This window comes from Mauremys reevesii, linkage group 3, assembly GCF_016161935.1.
Source record: "Mauremys reevesii isolate NIE-2019 linkage group 3, ASM1616193v1, whole genome shotgun sequence".
Taxonomy (NCBI): domain Eukaryota; kingdom Metazoa; phylum Chordata; order Testudines; family Geoemydidae; genus Mauremys; species Mauremys reevesii.
Window position 1 is genome coordinate 60,484,596 of NC_052625.1, and position 19,215 is coordinate 60,503,810.

At 41.9% G+C, this 19,215-nt stretch overlaps 1 long non-coding RNA gene across 1 annotated transcript; it reads right to left on the bottom strand.

Annotated features, from left to right (window-relative positions):
• Positions 1-9,966: 9,966 nt before the first annotated feature.
• LOC120401967 lies at positions 9,967-17,588 on the bottom strand. The gene is made up of 2 exons (XR_005596886.1): positions 17,433-17,588; positions 9,967-10,170 (listed from the first exon to the last, which is right to left on the bottom strand). It is a non-coding gene; the product is annotated as an uncharacterized LOC120401967 (long non-coding RNA).
• Between the last annotated feature and the right edge of the window lie 1,627 nt (positions 17,589-19,215).

A 19,215-nucleotide genomic window follows, 5' to 3' on the forward strand; every position in this document is an offset into this window, starting at 1 on the left:
TACTTTCCATTCCAATAGTAACTTAGGAGAATGTTAAACTGCAGCTACTAAAATAAGATATTTTTAAATCTGCAGGTCAGGATAACTTGCACACAGTAATTAAAAAAAGCTGACACAGGTGCTCTCTGGACCATTAATGTTCATTTTTAATAAGTCTTGGAACACTAAAGTTCCAGGTGACTGGACAAAAGATAATGTGAACTATTTTAAAAGGGTAAATGGAATACCCGAGTAATTATAGACACATCAGTCTGACTTTGATCCCAGGCAAAATAATGGAACAGCTGATACAAGACTTGATTAATACAGAATTAAAAGAGGGTTTATCCAAACATGGATTTATGGCAAATAGAGCCTGTCAAACTAACTTGGTATTTTTTTGATGAGACTAGAAGTTCAGTTGATAAAGGTAATTGTGTTGATATAATAGACTTCTGTAAGACATTTGACTTGATACTTCATGACATGTCAATGAAGAAACTAGAGCAATACAAAATCAATATGGTACATATTACATAGATTAAAAACTGACTAACTGATTGCTCTCAAAATGTAATTGTAAATAGGGAATCATTGTTCAGTGGGTGTATTTTTAGTTGGGGGCCTGCAAGGGTTGGTTCTTGGCCCTACACTATTTAACACTTTTTATCAATGACCTGAATGAAATATAAAATCTTCACTGAGAAAGTTTGCAGGTGACTCCAAAATTGTAGGAGCTGTAAATAATGAAGAGGACAGGTCACTGATACAAAGCAATTTGGATCTCTTGGTAAGCTGGGAGCAATCAAATAAAATGCATTTTAGTGTGGCCAAATGCAAGATCATACATCTAGGAACAAAGAACAAATTGCTCTAATTTCTTAATTGACATATCATGTAGTACCAAGTCAGATGCCTTACGGAACCCTATTACACCAACACTATCCCCTTTACTAACTAAAATTGTCATCTCATCAAAGACCAACACTTACAGGACTAGGGACTGTTGTAATAATTGGGCCTATACATTTACCCAAGTTGAAAACTCAGTTCTGGAAAGTAAGTGAAAGTTTATACAATGTCACAATAACCTGTCATAACAAATGTTGATGAGAAAAGGGGCAGAAGGGAGACAGAATGAATTAGTACAAATAAAAAGGCCTCCTGAAAACAAAAAAAGTGTGGAGTTAGAAACCAATGGACTGAAATTGGTGTTTCGGAAATTAACCTTAATTTGTGAACAAAATAATGAGAGGATGGGGCTATGCTGCCCATCGCTTCCTTTGCGGGTTCTTAAAAAGAAAAGACTTTTGGGTAGGGAATGGGCAGAAGGAGTTGTGTGCCATTACAGCTGTCCCCCCCTACACACACACTCACACTTTCTCCTCGGACCCCAGGATCTACCATAATTCCTATGGGCATTCATCATCCTGAGCCTGAGAGAGGCCCTGACCAGACCAGACCAGTGAGAGGGACCTAAATGATGATGGCATCTTCACTGGCTTCAGCTAATTCTCAACCACCTCCTGGGATGTGGGATGTTGAGCTCTTCTCTCTTTCACCCTACCCCACTGTGTGTCCTTTTCCTTCCCCACCTTATTTCTTCTCTCTCTCTCTTTTCTCCTGCTGTAAAATAAGAGTCTGGTTTAGCCAGCCAAGACTCTGTTTTGCAAGACTGTTGTCAGCCTGTGACCAGAGAGGCAGCTAAAAGCAATGCCCTAAACAGTCCGATGCTGGTGCAAGTTTGCCAGGTCTCAGAGGGGTGGATAAGACCGTGTGCTGTGCCTGTTTCTCCAGCAGTGAGGTTTCATGTACCCAAAAAATAAACTGGAAGCCACTATAGACTCCAGAATATGGATGAAATTCACCTCTGTGCGGAGGGCCAGCACAAGGGCTTCACTTAAGTCCCACTTATGTTCTCAATGTTTAAAATGGTGCTTAGGCCTGGTCTACACTAAAACTTAGGTTGACCTAGCTACAGCACTCAAAAGTGTGAAAAATTCACACCTGTGAGAGACACAGTTGATCAGACCTAAGCCATGGTATAGATACCACTTGGTATTTATTTAATGTTACTTAGTAGCACTCAGGTGCCCCAGTCAAGATCAAAACCAGGTTGATGGAAGAATTCTTCGTCAGACTAGCTACTGCATCTTGAAGGGGTGGATTAACAACAGTGATGGAAAAATCTCTCCCCTTGCTGTAGTGTCTACACTATGGCACTACAGGAGCATGGCTACAGTGCCATAGTGGTGCCTCTATAGGGTCTGTATTGTAGACAAGCCCTTAAATTCTGTGCTGGCCTTCTCCATAGAGGTGAATTTCACCCTGAGCCAAAATCCTGAATCAGTGCATAGGCCTCATGCTGGCCTTCTGCTCATGGGAGAATTTTACTCACTGTGAGAAAGTTTCAGAGTTGGCAGAAAAGAATGTGTAGCTGGGTTTTCTCTCTCTCTCTCTCTCTCCTTTTTTTTGTTTTTTGTCTTTCCTAACGTCTGCAAAATTTCAGGATTATTTCAAAACAGCAGCAGTGGTGGTGAAAGAGAATAAGAAATGAAAGTCATGTTTATTGCTTCCGACAAAAGCTTATTCCTCTTCTCTTTCCACGGTGACATACACACTTTCTTGGTGCTTTGTCACCAGAAAATATAAACAGCAGTTTGTATTTCTTTCAGGGCTGTTGGTTTTGCTTTTTATGTTGTTGGGGTTTTTTGTTTTGTTTTGTTTTGTTTTGTTTTGCATAGATCAGGATTTTTATCCATGCATTTCAACCTAGATCTGCAGGACTGCTTGTACTTCGGGGTCTACCAAATTTGAGGCCGTGAAAATCGCATAAAAAACTGTGAAATCTGGTCTCCCCCATGAAATCTGGTCTCAAGCCGCCCAGCTCTGAAGGCAGAGCGGAGAGCGGCGGCTGCTGGCCGAGCACCCGGCTCTGAAGTCAGCACTGCTGCTAGCTAGCAGCGCAGAAGTAAGGGTGGCAATACCATGACCCCCCTACAATAGGCTTGCAACCCCCTTTTGGGTCAGGGCCCCCTGTTTGAGGAATGCTGCAGATAAATCACACATTTTTTGTGGGTTGGTCACGGCATAAGTTGCAAATATTGCAGATATGTTATGAATCGGCGAAATTTCCTATTTATTCCATGACCAACCCATGAAAAATGAGTGATTTCTCAGCAATTTAAGTAGACCGCTACTTATACTATAAAAACAGAGCAAGGAAAAGTTTAAGCAACTTCCTTTTAATCTGTGCAGAGCAATGATTCAGGCTGCCAGCAGGAGTGTGATTTAATACCATGACAAACTCCTTGAAACATCTAGTGTGACTTGTATTTAAATGGGAGCATCCTGATGCCAATGAACCAACTCCTGCTATGTAAATGAGGCCAAACTTTCTTTACAAATGAGACTACTACCATCCATAGTATGGTGTCATCAGCACGGTTTGAACCCAGGACTTTCAGCACAGACCTCTATCACTTGAGCTAAAGGAGTAACTCAGCTGCTAGGAGTAGTAGGCTGTAATCCTCTAGCAAACTAGCCATTAGCAGGGGGATGTGGCACACACTTTTCCAAAGTGTCCCAAGAGCATCCACGTGGGTAAGTGGGACGACTCCCTCTATACGTGTGAGAAATCCGCTGCACAGAGCTTTCATATCCTGATGAACCCTTACACATTATGTGCTCAGTTTATGTCCCGGTGGTGCAAGAGAGTGCAGTGGGAGTGACGTGATCCTGAACAGCTTCAATGACACCACTTAGTTCCCTCAAGTGATGATGTTTCCTAGCTCACAGGTATTTTTAGAGACACACATGGAATGAGTCAGACCTAACCTGGGATGGTTCCCTGCACCAGCCTTAAAGAGCCTGTGACACAGTCTCTACTGCTCATGCTGTCACTCTGTGCATCATACTGACCTGAGATTCAGCTGTACCTCATTGTAAGCCCAAGATGGCAGAGAGAGCTCTTCTGGGCATCTATGCTATGCCGTACCAATATATCTATTTGCATGAATATCAGCTTCCCTTTGAACGTTTGTACGAACAAAGCTTCACATGCATAAATGTTCATAGAAAGTAAGCTAGGCAAGGGCAGACTAAAACTGACTTGAAATCAATTTAATGTTAGTAGTAATGTTCATGGAAATATTTTTCACTCTTCACGTTGCTCTAATTTTTAAGCAAAGTGTGCACTGAGCATTTTAAATCTTATCTATCTATCTAAGCCTTTGTAAGGCAGGCATCAGCATAGGCTCTGAGTGCCTTGCATGATGGTGGGGATGGACAAGACAAAGGAATTTATCATCTCTCCATCATTAATTTCTATGATTCCAATACAGCTAGGCAGCAATTTGCCCATGGTGGCAGCCTCTCAATGATGTGTTACTTCCTCTGGCTTAATATTTTCTTTGACAGGACATTAGAGGAGACAGAGCAGAGATATGATGTTGTTAAAGTAGAATGAAGTGATGTCTGGGAAAAAGTTTAATCAAAACGCCCTCAGTTTGCCCAGTAAGGGTTCTGGAAAATCTTGTCAATTTCACCTAAAGAAGCAGGCGGGGGGGGGGGGGGACAGAAGAAGAGGAGGAGCAGGAGAGAGATGGCATCAGCATTCTCCCCTAGAGAACTGAATTGTGCTACTGCTGTCACTTAGGCAAGACACAGGAAAAGGGGAATACATGTTTTCTCTTTGACATAAATATGGATTAATTTAGCAAATGTGGTTATTGGCTTTTTTTGTTATTCCTCTGAGATTCCAGTGGCTTCCTAATGCTAGCGTATACTGTAGGAAACAACTTAGCATAAAAAAGGGTATTCTTGCAAGCTGATGGATATCAAATAAGGAAAAAGTCAATAGACTTATTCTCCTCTCACTCCCAGTTTTACAGTGCATTACTTCTATTGATTTCAATGGAATGTGGAAGGAGAATCCAGACGAATGGGTTGACACATCTGTCCTGAGTTTCAGAATCCCTCTATTTCTTTTTTCTTTTTATTGGATGCACTATTGTTTTGTTTTTTGTTTGTTTTTTCTTTTGAGTTATGGGGACATAAAGTCTCAGAGAAGCATCATAATTTTTATGCTGTCTCTTTTCAGTTTTCATTTACATTTTTATTCTCTTTTCTCTGAATAAAAATTGTTCCTCAAGGGTAACGGGAGAGACAGCAAATTCATCTCCCACAGTCACTGTGGTCCCATGATTCCCATGATGTACTGTGGAGGCTCAACCAGAGGAAAACTGTGATGTATCATGGGAGAGGTAGTCCAGTCAGGGAACTCAGCCCAAAGAGGAGAACAGGGACATGAGGCATCTGAATTACAGTTCCCATGAGGCACCTCAGCCACTCAGGGAGACGCAGATTAATGTGGACCTGACCTAAAACTAAATATTTTGAATAATTTCAACAAAAAGAAATGTTTCAATTCAGGTTGTGCCAATCCAACACAAAATATTTTTCCCATTTTTCCAAAGGAAAATTTTTAAAAAAGTAAAAATCAAAAATTTCTGAGGAAAATTTAGCTTTTGCAGAAACTGCATTTTCCATCAAAAACAGATTTCGATGGAAAATTTCCAACACTTCATTTTCAACCTTTCCACAATGAGTAAGCTTCACTGCTGTGCACTGGGCCAGCACAAGGCTTGTGCACCACTTAAGGTCCTGGAGTGATACTTTCATGGAGTGCTGTATGAATGACCATACAGTACAGATGTGATAATGAACCTGATACTGTAGTTATGTGCCTCACTAGTGAAGCTCAATGCCTTGATTTAAGGGGACAGTGTTTCCAATAACATGAGGCATAACATTACACTCTTACTTTTCCAAGATTGAGTTGAGGCATGCTGGTGGGGTGGAGTGGAAGACATCTTGAATGGCTGCCTACCTGTTAAGTATCAGGGGGTAGTCGTGTTAGTCTGTATCCACAAAAACAACGAGGAGTCCGGTGGCACCATAAAGACTAACAGATTTATTTGGGCATAAGCTTTCGTGGGTAAAAATGAACCTTGCATCTGAAGAAGTGGGGTTTTTTACCCATGAAAGCTTATGCCCAAATAAATCTGTTAGTTTTTAAGGAGCCACCGGACTCCTTGTTGTTTTTGCCTACCTGTTGTATATGTTAATTCAGGACTATAATCGCCAGTGAATCCAACCCTTATTAGCACTAACTTGGAAAGTTAAACAACAAATTTTAGTAACTTCCATTCGTTTCTAACTTTTATACAGATCACTTGTAAGCCAAAAAATGTAACAAATGTGGACAAAACCTAATTAGACAAACATTACAGTATTGAGAATACTGTGAATCAACTTAATACAATCGTTATTCCCTGACCTAGAACTGACCTGAACAATTTAAAAACAAATGCATTGGATTTTACTATTCAACATCCATTAATGCTCATGGAAGGCAGATGGCTACCCTTTTGATTAAGTACTCCCTTGAGATATACAAAGCACTCAGCGCACAGTTTTGCTTTGATACTGAAACAGTTTGCGGGCTTGTTTGTTTGTTTGTTTTTTTCATGCAAAATTTCATCTGGTTTCTTTGACTTTCACTGGAAGTATTATAATTGTTCACATTTTCATTATTTCTGTGAAATTTTTCACATTTTTAGCTTTTGAAAATGGAAATGCATTAAACTGCCCTTCAGTCAGGGTAAAGTGAGATTCTTGACTTTGGCTCTTGCATTTTCATTAACTTTCCTCTATGACTCTAAGCAAATCTGGCTTTTCAGGTCCAAATGCTGTCACGGAGACTGAAATAATGCTCATCATTATAGTCATCAGTCGACTCTATCTGAATTATTCCCTGAAGATGGTGCATGCTGTATATGCCAACTGTCCCTCTCAGGAAGTGTGAGTTGGTGATGAATTCTGAGCAGGGTTTCTAATTCATTTTATTCCCTTTAATTTAACTTTTCTCTGCATTTCCAGCTTCAGAGCCACCTATTTTCCCTGCTCACTCTCTTCACTCACTGCACAACTTTACAGTACATCCTCTTTGTCTCTTCCAAAGATTCCCTATTTGGAGGTTCCTCTTTCACAGAGGAAGCCCTGTACCATGTGTGTGGAACTTTTTCCCCCTCTCTCTCCCCCTCCTTCTGGGTTACTTTATAGACTCATAGAAGTTAGAGGGGGAACAGACCTACTAAGTCATTTCGCCCGTCTCCATGGGCCAATGCAGGGCTGATCCCTAAAGTACACTTGCTAGTGTTTTAGCCAGCCTAGTTTTAAAGGTCCTGACCTATGACGCTTCCAACACTCCCATGGGTTGACTAGATCTTGCTGCAAATACATTTTCCTGGTAACCAGCCTAAAATTTGCCTTCCCATTACTCCTAGTTATTTACCCTTGAGCTCACCCCCAAACAATTCCTCCATCTCCTTCATCTTTACACCCTCCAGAGAGTCCAGATATTTGTAAACTGTTATCGTCTCCCTGGTTATTGTTCCCATAACCAAGCTATATCTATTTAGTTCCTCTAGGATTGAATTGCCCCTGTGCTCAGGGGAGCCCAAGGATTGCTTACTTGTTAACACCTCCTCCCCCAACAGGGGTACACATTGCCCTGAAGAGGGCGGAAAGTGAAACCATCTACAGATGAGGACTCCTGAGGCATGATCCGCTCCATGTGGGTCTGCCTGCCCCCTATTCAGGGCTGGGGCTATTTAGCACAATCTAACCATTCCCTTTAGCTCATGAGTCAATTCTTCCCGACCCCTTATTCATGTCCCTCGCTTTACACCTCACTCCCTTTAGCTTGTGATCAGTTCTCTCTGTAAAATATTTTGTGAAGTATTCTACCGTGTATTAAAAGTGCTACATAAAAACACAATAAATTATTGGTATCTAGCCCTAAGCATTTCAACGGAGACCAGAGATGTGTGTTTATCTTCACCCACTGTGCTCCAAATGCTACAGAGCCCTGAAGTGAGGCCTCAGACTGCTGCTTCTTTGATCATGGGAAAAGCAGGACTGACTTGAAGTCTGTTGGTTTTGATCCATCTGGCTGAGCTGCAGTGACTCAAAAACGATGGAGCTAAAACAGAATAGGAAACCTTGTAGTGGCAGAATCCATTGCAAGGAATGATATGACTGGATGTAAGGATGGTAGCAAACAAGAACAACTGATAAAGATTAGACAACTGGTGAGTTGTCATTACCGTGGTTGCTGCTGCTGATTGGTTGATTATTGTACACAGAGCAGACCAGATCCTCAGCTGGTATAAATCAACCTCATTCTATTGAACTCTGCCAATTTATACCACCTGAGCTCCAGCTCATTTTAGTACCTTGTCCTCTTTCCCCAATGCTGCACACTTGTTTGTCTCAACTGCCTTTCAGTCTTGTTTTTCAGATGGGAAGTTCTGTGGGGCAGGGACAGATATTTGGTATATGTTTATACAGCGCATACTGTTGTGACTTTATTGAGAATTTCCAAATATTTGGTATTTTCCTTAAAGCTTCCAGCTCCTGGAGTCATGGGACTACATGAGAGAAACAGCTTCCCTTTTTAAAAAAGCAAGTTTCTAGCCCTCATGGTTGCAGAATAAAGTTTCAAAATGTGAGCTGAGTGCAGCCTAAAGGATCAAAACCAGAAGGCAAATAATAAACCCCCCAAATGCATTATTTGTTGAAATCTCATGATTTCAAGCCAGTCTCATGATTTTTGAAAGCCTGGGGGTGGCAATGCCTAGCACAATGGGGCTCCGTCGTGACTGAGGCTCTAGGCACTCTTGTAGTGATAAATGATAACACCAATATATGGATCTGTTACATGAGGAAATATTTTGTGCACTCTGGGCATAATTCGCCCTTCTGCAAAGGACTTACAAAGGACCTAGGTGATATTTAAATCCCATCTAAGCCCTCTGACAGCAAAGGTGAAATCCTAGCCCCACTGAAGGCAATGAGAGTTTTGCCATTAACTTCAATGGGGACAGGATTTCACCCCTAGTGCCAAACTGGAAAGCTATTCCTCAGTCCCTCTGGCTATAAGCAGGACTAAAGTGGAACATACAAAGGGGGAAATTTCACCCTATGCTTAAACCGTCCTGATAAAACAGCACAGCTTCTTGGGAGTGAATTCCTTTAATGGGAAAGAAAAGTTTCCCGTTCGGCAGTACAGCAAGGCTGTCTGTTGAACAGGTTTCTTATTGCCCAATCAACAGCCAGTAATAGCTGAACCACATGTAGCCTTCATTTCTTTGCCATCTCCTTGAAAAAACACAGGTGTTCACCTAGCGGAAGGACGAGCTCTCTGTGTGCATGATCAAAGGTGGTTTGGAATAGGAAACAGCTTTGCAGCTTGATACACCAGACATCATTCGTGGCTTTTAAAGTTTTACTTAAAATCCCATAAACATGTGTTTGTTTTGCTGGGACAATGAGGTGCTGTTTCGCTACTGAAGGCTCAATTAACTAAGATTCCGTGCTGCTGCGATTGATGTAAATCAGGCTGTTCGACAGGCAGTGCAAATAAAGAAGCAGAATTGGCTCCAACCATTTAGCTGGTGCTAATTGAGATGAAATGGAAGGCAACACATTGACTTTAACATTCTCTGTGTAGACAGTTTAGTGCATTTTTTTTATTGCAAGAATTTATGGACTGTGCAATGATAGCACCAGTGAAAACATGACAATGTAATGGTGTGACGCATTGTAACGCTTTGCTTTTTATTGTAAAACAATTGGGAAAGATGGGAGGTGATGCACCATTACTTCCCATGTTTGTCAATGAACCTGTCCATGCTACTGTGTCTCCTAGAACTACTAAACAGTGGCAGGGCCAGGCCATAAGAAGACCCCGGGAGCGTGGGATGGGGGGCGTGGGGTTACAATTTGTGATAAGAGAATCTCAAGGGTCTAGATGTTTATCTGAACATGATTGGTTTGAAAAACCTCTTGAAAATCTCAGGAGAACTGCTTTTCTCAGGATATTTAGCATTTCAATGTCTGCAAGAAACCTGGAGATGCATGTACCTTAAGAAAAAAAAATCCTTTAATGTGATCAGCCTAGTCTCTAGTGGTCATGTGTCCACGCTGAAAAGCTCATCACCGGAACTGGCCCTTTTGTTGGCGTCCATCGGCAGAATGCCTGTGAAGGCTGAACTTCCTTCTCGGTGACACCGACAGCCCCTGCAGACCACAGGAAAGGCACATTCGAACTCACTTGGGGCTAGCCTGGGAAAATGATGGTTTTTGTTAAGACACAGGAGGTCTGGGTTCAACTCCTAGCTCTGCTACAAATGGCCTGTGTGATCTGGGGCACATCACTTAGTTGCTTTATGCCTCAATTTCCTAGGCCTCTAGGATCAAGCTTCTGTAAGAGGACCATAATAGAATTTGTCATGGCTGAAATTAACCCCAGGCACTTGAAAAGATGTACTGTCACAGAGCAAATCTACGAGAACACACACCTGTTGAACATTTCCATACCAATCCATGTACATGATCCCATTTTTCACATCAATAAGTACAATCTCAGAGGACGATGTAGATAAGAAAAACATTTGAAAGGTGTAACATCAAGGACAGATTGGATGAATTATTTAATTTCACCCAAGTGGGTAGAAGTAGATGTGATGGAATGAAACTAAAGAAAGAAAAGTATAGGTGAAGAAAAGTGAGCAGAAGACTCTTTTATTTAGTGCCAGGCTTATACTTCAAAAATACAAAAAAAAAAAAAGTGAAAAAGAAATACAAAAAAATGCCAGTGTTCTTACGAATACTCTTCACTGGCGTTCCAGGACCTTTTGTGATCATTTTCCACTGACTGAGTTTCACTAGCATAACTATTTCCTGCAGAATGCTTTTCTTTTATCTTGCACACTCAAATGTTTGTGGGAAACAATTTAAAAAATTGGCTTTCAGCAAGCATTTGCAATGGCACTTGAGTTAATTCCGCCAGTCAGGGAATGGAAACAATATAATGTGACGTGATCAAACCTAGTTAAGCAACACAACTCCCAGTTTGAAGTTTAGATAGCAAGTCGTAGAATAAAAAAAAATGAGTAAAAAATGATAAAATCATTCAAATAATGATTGAATCTAAAGAAACTGTGATGTGTGCCGAGACATTCTTTGATGTGGCAAAATACACTAAATCAGCTATGCATTGCAAAATATTTGCTCAGGCGTATCCTAATGGTGAGAATTATCAGACAGTGAAATAGTCTCTATCACAAGATGGAGTTTGGACCCAGATTCATATCTGGTTGTCTTTGAATCATGGGACTGGGTTTGGGAGACCCCAAGTGAAGCACAACAGCAAGGGTAGCATTATAACAAGGAAGGGTCACATAACTGGGTCAGATGACTGCCAGCTGGAGTGTCACTGCTATATAAAGAGCTGCCTTTCTCTCAGTCTGAGGGATCGCAGTTGGGGTGAGGCTTGCCACAGTGATCAGGCCTGAGGCTTAGGAACACAGCCTATCAAGGTCTTAGCTGTAAGTAAACTGGGGAAATCCTGGGATAAGGACTTAAGAGAAAAGCTGCCTGAACCATGAAGGAAGTAGCCCTGAGGGAATAATGAGCCTGGAACAGATGGCTTTTTCATTAGTTCAGGCCTCGGAGTTGGAGCCTAGGAGGAGAGGCCAGGATCTAATACACCCCATATTATACATTATTGCCAACCCCAAGTGTTCAAAATCAACGAGCCAGGCCTCCAAAAACCATACTACTGACTTAAAAGTCATAAGATAAAAATAACAAACAGTTCTTTTAAAATGTTATTTTAAATATTTTTTAAGTCTTTAGAGGTCAACTTTTCCAGCTTTTTTCTACAACCATGAAGGCTAAAAATTTACTTTAATTTGAAACAAAAACAAGCAAACAAAAGGGCTGAGATTCGGTGTAATCACTTGACTCTCCAGAAGGTTTAATAAAACCTCATATATCACTACCCTGCTCAAGGGCAATGCATTAGATGTGCCCCTGGGAGTGGGCTGTGAGGAACCCCTGCACTAAGAGGAGACAAAGAGTCCTGTGGCACCTTATAGACTAACAGACGTATTGGAGCATGAGCTTTCATGGGTGAATACCCACTTCGTCAGATGCATGTAGTAGAAATTTCCAGAGGCAGGTATAAATATGCAGGTTGAGACAAGAATCAGTCTAGACATAATGAGGTTAGTTCAATCAGGGAGGATGAGGCCCCCTGCTAGCAGCTGAGGTGTGAACACCAGGGGAGGAAAAACTGCTTTTGTAGTTGGCTAGTCATTCACAGTCTTTGTTTAATCCTGAGTGGATGGTGTCAAATTTGCAAATGAACTGAAGCTCAGCAGTTTCTCTTTGAAGTCTGGTCCTGAAGTTTTTTTGCTGCAGGATGGCTACCTTTAAATCTGCTATTGTGTGTCCAAGGAGATTGAAGTGTTCTCCTACAGGTTTTTGTATATTGCCATTCTTAATATCTGACTTGTGTCCATTTATCCTTTTATGTAGGGACTGTCCAGTTTGGCCGATGTACGTAGCAGAGGGGCATTGCTGGCACATGATGGCATATATTACATTGGTGGACGTGCAGGTGAATGAACCGGTGATGTTGTGGCTGATCTGGTTAGGTCCTGTGATGGTGTCACTGGTGTAAATATGTGGGCAGAGTTGGCATCGAGGTTTGTTGCCTGGATTGGTTCCTGAGTTAGAGTTACTGTGGTGTGGTGTGTGGTTGCTGGTGAGAATATGCTTAAGGTTGGCAGGTTGTCTGTTGGTGAGGACCGGCCTGCCTCCCAAGGCCTGTGAAAGTGAGGGATCGTTGTCCAGGATGGGTTGTAGATCACTGAAGATGCATTGGAGAGGTTTTAGCTGAGGACTGTAGGTGATGGCCAGCGGAGTTCTGTTGGTTTCTTTCTTGGGCTTGTCTTGCAGCAGGAGGCTTCTGGGTACACTTCTGGCTTTGTTGATTTGTTTCCTTATTTCCTTGTGCGGGTATCGTAGTTTTGAGAATGCTTGGTGAAGATCTTGTTGGTTAGGTCTTTGTCTGAGGGGTTGGAGCAAATGCGGTTGTACCAGTTCATTCACCTGCACGTCCACCAATGTAATATACGCCATCATGAACCAGCAATGCCCCTCTGCTATGTACATCGGCCAAACTGGACAGTCTCTATGGAAAAGGATAAATGGACACATATCAGATATTAGGAATGGCAATATACAAAAACCTGTAGGAGAACACTTCAATCTCCCTGGACACACAAAAGCAGTTTCTCATCCCTGGGTGTTCACACTTCAACTGCTAGAAGAGGGCGTCATCCTCCCTGATTGAACTAACCTCGTTATCTCTAGACTAACTCTGGCCTGCATATTTATACCTGCCTCTGGAAATTTCCACTACATGCATCTGACAAAGTGAGTATTCACCCACAAAAGCTTATGCTCCAATACATCTGTCAGTCTATAAGGTGCCACAGGACTCTATGTCACTTTTTACAGTTCCAGACTAACACAGCTACCCCTCTGATACTTAAGAGGAGACAGTGTCAGCAGAGACCTGCATCAAGGGCTGAGGGACTGCTCAAACTTGGGGAAAGGGTTGAGGGCCTACTTAAGCCTGAGAAGGAGGGTAAAGGAGAGTTTGAGCCCAGGGAAAGGCTATGAACACTATTGATCCCTGAAGGGTGGACAGAAGACCAACCCCAGAGACAAGGGGAACTCTACAAGGACTAAACTGCTGCTGCAAAAGCTAGAACAGTGTGTGTTTAGAGAGAGCTGGAAAGACCATTGAGGCCTTTGACAGAGGGTGACAATAACAAAATGTTTTTTAAGTACATCAGAAGCAGGAAGCCTGCTAAACAACCAGTGGGGCCCCTTGACGATGAAAATACAAAAGGAGCGCTTAAAGATGATAAAGTCATTGCGGAGAAACTAAATGGATTCTTTGCTTCAGTCTTCACGGCTGAGGATGTTAGGGAGATTCCCAAACCTGAGCTGGCTTTTGTAGGTGACAAATCTGAGGAACTGTCACAGATTGAAGTATCACTAGAGGAGGTTTTGGAATTAATTGATAAACTCAACATTAACAAGTCACTGGGACCAGATGGCATTCACCCAAGAGTTCTGAAAGAACTCAAATGTGAAGTTGCGGAACTATTAACTAAGGTTTGTAACCTGTCCTTTAAATCGGCTTCGGTACCCAATGACTGGAAGTTAGCTAATGTAACGCCAATATTTAAAAAGGGCTCTAGGGGTGATCCCGGCAATTACAGACTGGTAAGTCTAACGTCGGTACCGGGCAAATTAGTTGAAACAATAGTAAAGAATAAAATTGTCAGACACATAGAAAAACATAAACTCTTGAGCAATAGTCAACATGGTTTCTGTAAAGGGAAATCGTGTCTTACTAATCTATTAGAGTTCTTTGAAGGGGTCAACAAACATGTGGACAAGGGGGATCCGGTGGATATAGTGTACTTAGATTTCCAGAAAGCCTTTGACAAGGTCCCTCACCAAAGGCTCTTACGTAAATTAAGCTGTCATGGGATAAAAGGTAAGGTCCTTTCATGGATTGAGAACTGGTTAAAGGACAGGGAACAAAGGGTAGGAATTAATGGTATATTCTCAGAATGGAGAGGGGTAACTAGTGGTGTTCCCCAAGGGTCAGTCCTGGGACCAATCCTATTCAATTTATTCATAAATGATCTGGAGAAAGGGGTAAACAGTGAGGTGGCAAAGTTTGCAGATGATACTAAACTACTCAAGATAGTTAAGACCAAAGCAGATTGTGAAGAACTTCAAAAAGATCTCACAAAACTAAGTGATTGGGCAACAAAATGGCAAATGAAATTTAATGTGGATAAATGTAAAGTAATGCACATTGGAAAAAATAACCCCAACTATACATACAACATGATGGGGGCTAATTTAGCTACAACGAGTCAGGAAAAAGATCTTGGAGTTATCGTGGATAGTTCTCTGAAGATGTCCATGCAGTGTGCAGAGGCGGTCAAAAAGCAAACAGGATGTTAGGAATCATTAAAAGGGGATAGAGAATAAGACTGAGAATATATTATTGCCCTTATATAAATCTATGGTACGCCCACATCTCGAATACTGTGTACAGATGTGGTCTCCTCACCTCAAAAACGATATTCTAGCACTAGAAAAGGTTCAGAAAAGAGCAACTAAAATGATTAGGGGTTTAGAGAGGGTCCCATATGAGGAAAGATTAAAGAGGCTAGGACTCTTCAGTTTGGAAAAGAGAAGACTAAGGGGGGACATGATAGAGGTATATAAAATCATGAGTGATGTTGAGAAAGTGGATAAGGAAAAGTTATTTACTTATTCCCATAATACAAGAACTAGGGGTCACCAAATGAAATTAATAGGCAGCAGGTTTAAAACAAATAAAAGGAAGTTCTTCTTCATGCAGCGCACAGTCAACTTGTGGAACTCCTTACCTGAGGAGGTTGTGAAGGCTAGGACTATAACAATGTTTAAAAGGGGACTGGATAAATTCATGGTGGCTAAGTCCATAAATGGCTATTAGCCAGGATGGGTAAGAATGGTGTCCCTAGCCTCTGTTCGTCAGAGGATGGAGATGGATGGCAGGAGAGAGATCACTGATCATTGCCTGTTAGGTTCACTCCCTCAGGGGCACCTGGCATTGGCCACTGTCGGTAGACAGATACTGGGCTAGATGGACCTTTGGTCTGACCCGGTACGGCCTTTCTTATGTTCTTATGTTGACAAGACTTGGGCATGTGTTTTGTTTGGACTCTTCTGTTTATCCTTGGAAGTGGGGATTGATGTCTAAGCTGGAGGGCCAAATCACCCCAAATCACCAAACCACCCTACCACTAGAAGAATGATAGTAGACCTGAAGGGAAATGACAATGCAAAGCAGAGAAATAACAGTGCAAAACAGGGAAAGTCAACACACGGACAACTGGGCAAATGGACACCAGAATATGACAAACTGGCCATGTTACTTTCTCCCAATCGAAACTTCATTTCTGGAGTAATTTAAAACTGAACTTGACAAAGAACTAGAGAACACATATGTTGTGCAGGGAATAATGCTGCATTGGCAATGAGATAGATTAGACAGAGCCTGTCTATTTTCTGTTTTCCATAACTATTTTCTATGGGACAAAATCTGTTTCTATTGAATTCAGTGTCAAAACTCTCATTGACTCCAGTAGGTTTAGGAGTTGACCCTCTGAGAATTAGTAACCTGAGACTTCATTATGTACCTGTTACTTCAACTACACAGCAACTGCCGAGTGACCCTTTCGAGGCACAATGGGAGTATATGGGATTGTGGCTGTATTTGTTCTTCAAAAAGTGCAGGTTATTTTTGAGGGTGAGGGAGGAAGAAGATTCAAAGAACTGTAGCCATCAAAAACTTGAGTGGAAAATAGGACAGACTTCCCTTTCTGAAACTGCCTCTGATAGCAGAGTTCTTTGAAAAAGTGTGCTTCCGCCTCTCTAGTCTTCAATGGACATGGTATGTTTGAGAGCAAAGGGAGAAGCTGAAAGATCGTAGCAGTATCAGTACCAGGGATCGTCGCATGTTTGAAGCTTTACTTCAAAAGTAACTTGACTCCAGTGGAATCCAAGACAGCTACTCTGCATAAGTGAACTGTCATAATCCAACATGGAAGAGTATCTTTTTGAGTGAGACTTTCTTTGCCCAAGCACCCTTGTATGATGTCCTTGTTGTCTGTCATCAGGCACAGTTGCCTCTCTAGGATCCTTCTTGTCTCCAAATACTCATAGCTCCACTTTGGGCTGGATCCTACAAAGTATGAATGCCTTCACCTTCCATTTTTCCCATTTATTGCCTTTGTTGGGAGTTGAGGGTGCTCAGAACCTTGCCAGCCTGAGGCCTTTAGGAAGGAGGGAATGGGTTGTAGGCATCCTTGAGGCCCCTTGCCCCATGGATACTGCTATCTCCAGGAAGGTGAGGAAAGGAAGTCACGATCAGCCTCACTACCCAATCTTTCTAAGTCCAGAGCTTGGAAGAACAAACCCAATTCTTTTTGTTTTGTTGCATATTCCTATCAACAAAAAGTGTGTGGGGAAGAAAGGGGGTGGATAGGAGGAATAGCCACACTGTGTTCTGCCCACCTTCTATCCATCTATTGCACTGTCTTCTCCTTGTGTGTGAAAACTAAGGGTGACATTCTTTCTGTACAGGGGGGACCAGGGCATAGCCTGTGCACCACTTAAATCAAATGTAGGCCTCGTAGTCAGGGCTTAAGTGGGACTGAAATGGTGTATAGGCCTGGTGTTGCCCTGCTCTCACCTTAAGGGAGGAGAAGCAGACAGTGACTGTGGGAGGGGGAGACAGAGTGATGCACATAGACAAAGGACAAGTAAAGGAGAGAAGACCCAGGGAAGAAGAGTCGAGGCTAAAAAAGGAAGGAGAGGCAGAGAAATGCTGCTGTGAACTGGGCTGGTATCTTCATAATGAAACCATCTCCCCAAAGTCTTGAAGTCCCCCACACCTGGAGCCTACAACAGCAACGATCCTGTCTAGTGTTTCACAGGAGCATGGTGATGACAAGGATGATGATCCTTCTGAAGCATTTTTCATCTGTGAGGCACTTTGCAATCCTTCATGAACCTTCACCACACCCCTGGGAGATGTGATTTGCCCCACACAGCACAATGAACCAGTGAGAGAGCCAGGATTCTTAGCTTTTATTTCTCCACAATGAACACATTCCATTGCTGTCTCCATTTAAAGGGCCACTGTCTTGTACACAGATACTTTGCTTTAATTTCTCTTGATGGGAAAGAAAGTCAAATGGCAGCAAGAGCTACTAGATGAGAGATGATTAAGCCCAGTACACGAATCTGTGACTTCTTAAATTGACATTGGTTCTGTCTGCTGGGATGATATGATGGTTAAGAAAATGTACAGATTACTTCTGTTAGAGTCCTTTATTGAGAAATAGCAGATAAGGAGTATCTTGGCTACCAATAAAAGAATCAGCTTCAAAGCAATACCCAGGATAAAGGTCACACACACACCCCTGCCCCTGTTCTAGCAAAGTATTTAAACACATGCTATGTGTCAGATTTTAAGCTCACCAAGGCAGGGACTGTCTCTTTATCTGTTTGTATAGTGCCCATCACAGTGGGACCTTTGAGTGCTGCCATAACATGTTGAATAATATCATATCGTATCATATCAATCATATCAACTGGGAGATCGGAGCTAAAACTAAGTAAACAAGTTCACAAAGTTCCCAGCTGTCTTACTGAATGACGATCCATTCCCTCCCCATTCTCATGCTTGTTGCCTTAGACACTTGATAAATGTAGGATGAAGATTTTCATTATTTATTTGCAATATGTATCCTCTGGATTGTAGGCAGCAAAGGGACAACCTGAAAGGAGTAGAGATCGACGTGGACAAGCATCAGAAAGGATTCTGGCTTCTCTGAACCATTAGAGCCTGGATCACTGGGTAGAAATTCACAGCATTCTCCTTGGAAATATGTTTCTTTCCAGTCACTCCATTTCTTGCTTGCTGCAGTGACCAACTTCCCACTGGTTCAGAGGCTTCACTTATAGCAGTTCCCTTAGACCTTCACAGAGAGCTTCATTCCCATGCATGCATAGCCAAGAGCCAGTGCAGTGAGGGAGCTCCCAGAGGGATTGTTCTTACCTGTGCTGGATGAGAAGATCAGTCGGCTGCATCTCACTACATAGGAGCTTCCTGGTGCCTTGGTTGAGAAAGTTTTTAGAATCCACTTTGAATACGCTCTTCCCCTTTGGGTCAAACATTTACGGTTTTCATTTTTTTCCTTCCTAACTTTTCCCTCATGATAAATTCCTCGCAATGTGTGACTGTTAAAGGAAAGGTATTAACATGCCATATATTAGTATGCATCTCGGTTAATGGTGTTATCTTAGGCTATACTTACATCAGAGACTGATTAACTGCTCACTGAAATCGGATTGTGGGAATATTAAGGAAGAAGCTTCTAGAGTGATACTGTCACCTCCTTTTAATAGAAATATCATTAACAGTTCTTAATTCACTACAATATGTGGTTCCCTTAGCTGGAAGGTCTGACTCTTTTAAACAATTTATTGCCAGTGAAGGCCAAGCTGGTGCCCTTTATAAATCTATTTCATTAACATGATATACTTAATGAGAAAAAGGTTATTCTTCAGAGTCCAGACTTGGTGAACATATTAGCTTTAGAGACTGTTAGACCTTTTCTGTTCCTACAACTTTTAATATTAAATTCTCCATGGCACATCACCCTGATCCTG